This window comes from Elephantulus edwardii, unplaced genomic scaffold, assembly GCF_000299155.1.
Source record: "Elephantulus edwardii isolate Elephantulus edwardi_28Jun2011 unplaced genomic scaffold, EleEdw1.0 scaffold00409, whole genome shotgun sequence".
NCBI lineage: Eukaryota > Metazoa > Chordata > Mammalia > Macroscelidea > Macroscelididae > Elephantulus > Elephantulus edwardii.
The window spans coordinates 766,047-770,412 of NW_006400159.1; the positions used below are offsets into that span (position 1 = coordinate 766,047).

General features: G+C 41.5%; 1 pseudogene; it reads left to right on the plus strand.

Moving 5' to 3' along the window:
* The first annotated feature begins 3,675 nt into the window (after window positions 1-3,675).
* Window positions 3,676-3,946, plus strand: LOC102866326 (annotated as a pseudogene).
* The last annotated feature ends 420 nt before the right edge of the window (window positions 3,947-4,366 follow it).

Below are 4,366 nucleotides of genomic sequence, written 5' to 3' on the forward strand. Positions count from 1 at the left end.
TATACTTGGACCAAGAGGCAGTCGTCAGAACAGAGCAGGGAAACACTGCATGGTTCAAAATTGGGAAAGGTGTACGCCGGGGATGTGTCCTGTCTCCATACCTTTTCAACCCATATGCAGAACAGATTATCAGAGAGGCTGGGCTCTATGAGGAGAAGTGTGGCATCAGGAATGGTGGAAGATCTATTAACATCTGCGTTAAGCAGATGACACAACTCTGCTTGCTGAAACTGAGGAGGACCTGAAATGCTTGCTGCAAAGGGTCAAGGAGTGCAGCCTTCAGTATGGATTGAGGCTCAATGTCAAGAAGACAAAGATTCTCACCACTGGACCAATTGGCAGCATCAGGATGGATGGTGAAGAGATTGAGATTGTTAACAACTTGAGCCTGCTTGGCTCCACGGTCAACAGTCTTGGCACCAGTAGCCAAGAAATTTAAAAAAAAATGTATTGCTATGGAAAAGTCTGTTGTTAGGGACCTCTCCAGGGTACTGAACAACATTGGTGTCACTCTGGAGACTAAAGTGGCATCTGATACAGGCTATGGTCTTTACAATCACTTGTTATGCATCAGAGAGTTGGACAATGAGTAGGGAGGAAAGAAGGAGAATTGATGCCTTTGAGCTGTGGTGCTGGAGAAGAGTATTGAATGTATCATGGACTGCCAAGAAAACAAACAGATTCAACCTGGAAAGGGTTAAACCAGGTTGCTTCTTGGAGGCAAGGATTCTGGGGCTTCGTATGACATACTTTGGACATGTTGTAAGGAGGGACAGGTCCTTGGAGAGGGACCTCATGCTAGGGAGGGTGAAGGGACGGCGTAAGAGGGGAAGACCCTCTATGAGGTGGGTTGATTCAGTGACTGGGGTAGTCAGGATGGGTGTGTCAGAGGCAGTACAATTGGCACAGGATAGAGCAGGGTTTAGGGCTGTTGTACATGGGGTCGCTATGAATCCCAAGCGACTCAATGGCACATAACAACAATTCCACTGCTTGGAATATACCCTCAGAAAGCGAGAACTAAGACACAAAAAGAGACTTGTACACCAATGTTCACAGCAGCGCTATTCACCATAGCAAGAACATAGCAAGAAATGCCCAACTACAATGGAATGGATTGAGTAATCATGGTACATTTACACAATGGAATACTATGCAGCACGCAGGAGCAATGATTTTGTAAATCACTACCTAAGATGGGAGGGACTGGAGAGCATATAATAAATGAACTAACTCAGTCCTATGAAAATAAATACAATATAAGACTTCTATTGTAGAACAAGGATGAGGATCCAAGGAGGGAAGAGAGGAGCTTAGTCATAGGGTCACACAATGTGATAGGTGGAGGGAGAGGTAGGTAAAGAAAAAGGGAAAGACCCGGTATAAAAAACAATGCATATGAACTTTGTAAGCAAACCAGTGTAATTTGCTTTTTTTAAAAAAAAAAAAGTGAAAATTGATAACAGTGCATCTAAATTCCAAAATCAATCTCCATAATAGTCTATGTGTTTCCTATTGCCAAAGGGGCCCTTTAGAGTAATGAGAGAAGCTCTTCACCCTGAAACCTACAGTGTCCCTTTTCAGCAGGAAGTAGCTAAGAGAATATGCCATTCCCTTTTCCTTATGAATCAGGGTGAAGTCTCTCTCAGGGAGGAGTGATAGGGAATGGCAAAGGACACACTGACAAAGGAGATTAATCAGAACTGACTTTGACAAGCACTGTGGCAATTGGACAATTAAAACAGACTTTCAAGGGGGGAAAAAAGAACGAACTGGGGAGGAGGGTAGAGAAAATAGTGCAACAATGAATGAATGAAAACCCCAAATCTCTGTAAATGTTCATTAAAATTAATAAAATTTAATAATTAAAAAAATGAAAAAGAAAAGAAAGCCTAGTACATAGCAGTAGTAACCAAAACAGCATGGTATGGTACATACCATGCCACATAGACCAATGGAACAGAATTGAGAACCCAGAAATAGACCTATCTCTCCATGATCAACTGATATATGACAAAAATCAAAACCTATCAAATGGGAAAATGACATTCTTTTCAACAAATGGTGCTGGTAAAACTGGACTGCTACCTGCAGAAAGCTGAAACAGGATCCATATCTCACACCATACACAAAAATCAACTCAAAGTGGATCAGAAATCTGGGAATATGGCCTAAAACCACAAAGTTCATAAGAGGCAAACTGGGACCAAGCTTATAAAGATGCTGACAAATACAGCCAGAAATGCATACTCTGGAGAGGATAAAATTCATGAATAGGACCTTCTGAAGATTATTTTTCTGTGCCCTTAAAAAACTTTTCCCAATAGGATGAAAATAAAACCTACTGACTAGGGGGAAAAAAGCAACCAGGCAATATCATCTCAGACAAAGGTCTCTCAACAAAAGTTTACAGAGCGATAACTGGGCCTCCAAAAGAAAAAGGCTGGTATCTAAACTACAAAATGGGCAAAAGACATGGAAAGACTTAGGACAACATCCAAATGGCCAACAGACACATGACGATATGCTCAAAATCACTGGTAATCAGAGAGATGTATATCAAAACCACAATGCGATACCATCTTACTCCACTAGCAGTGGCAAAGTTTACCAGGGAAGCAAGTAATAAATGCTGGAGAGGATGTGGGAAGGTGGGAACTCTCATACTCTGTCAGTGGTATTGTAAAATGGTACCAACCACTCTTGCAAGGCCATTTGGTGTTCTCTCGAAAAGTTGAACATAGAAATTCTATATGATTTAGCTATTCCATTACCAAGAAGATAACCCAAGGCAATTAGAACTGAGACACAAAAGGATATTTGTACTCTAATATTTAAAGAATATTTATTCACCATCACAAGAACATGGAAATAGCCCAAATGTATAACCACAACCAAATGGATTAAGAAATTGTGGTACAGTCACACAATGGAATACTATACAGCACTCAGGAAAAGAGATTTTGAAAAATACTACAAAACTTGGGAGAGACTGGAGAGCATTATGTTGAGTAACCTAAATCAATCTCATAAGGACAAATACTGCATAAGATACCATTACTGTAAAACTAGCAGGATAAGTAGTAGAATGTGTGGGCCCGAGGAGGGAAGGCATGGGAGCAGAGGGGTGAGAATGGGTAGGGACAAAATCACAGGCTTGCACAATTTGGAGAATGGAGGGAGGGTGTAAAGGAAATTGGAATGGTAATTTTATAAAACATAACGCATGGGAATGGTTATTATGAAACAATATATGAGTGAAAGATAGTGTGAAACACAATGTATACGAATTTTGTAAACAAACCAATATAAACTAATTTTTTTTAAAAAATAGGATGTTTGAAGCTTAAACTTGAAACAGTATATCATGGCCACAATGACAAACCACTGCCCAATGTTTCTGTCCAACCCTTTGACATGGACACTGTTTACTATTAAACTGATTTCAAACCACAAACACCAGTGTTATGAGAAGTTATGTGATTTTCTGACGACATTAGTCCACAAACAGCAGATCAAGCAATCCAACCAGTCCTTTTTCTCTGTTGGTCTGTGTCTTTAGAAATGCCCTTCTTAGATGCGCCACGGCGGCGGCAGGTCATGCCAGGCTTGAGTCGCTCGAACCCCTCCCCCAGAAAGTCATCCCAGTTGCTGAGTCCCTGCTCCACGGTAACCATGTGTGACCGAAAGGCAGTGATAAAAAATGCGAACATGTTGGAGGAGATGCAACAGGACTCGGTGGAGAGCGCAATCCAGGCGCTCGAGAAATACAACATAGAGAAGGACATAGCAGCCCACATCAAGGAGTTTGATTATTATAAGAAGTACAACCCCACCTGGCACTGCATCGTGGAGAGAAACTTCGGTAGTTATGTGACATGAAACTAAGCACTTCATCTACTTCTACCTGGGCTAAGTTGCCATTCTTCTGTTCAAATCTGGTTAAAGTATGAACTGTGCCCACACACCCAGTGATCCATCCAAAAAGAAGGACTGCAGCCTAAATTCCAATACCAGAGACTGAAATCTTCCACATTGCTAAGAGAATGCCTCCATCTTTGAACCTTTGTTATGTTTTGTACAGGACCTTCCTCTGTACCAGTTTGTTGTGGTTATAAAGCAGTTGTTGTTGTTATTGTTGTTGTTGTTGTTGTTGTTGTTATGTGCCATCGAGTCAATTGCAACTCACAGCAACCCTATGTACAAGAGCCCTAAATGCCATTCTATCCTGTGCCAACCTCGTCGTCTCAAGCACACTCATTCCCACCACTCCACTCACAGAATCAATCCATCTCATCGAGGGTCTTTCTCTCCTTCCTCATCCCTCCACTCTCCTAAACATGATGTCCCTCTCCAAAGACCAGTC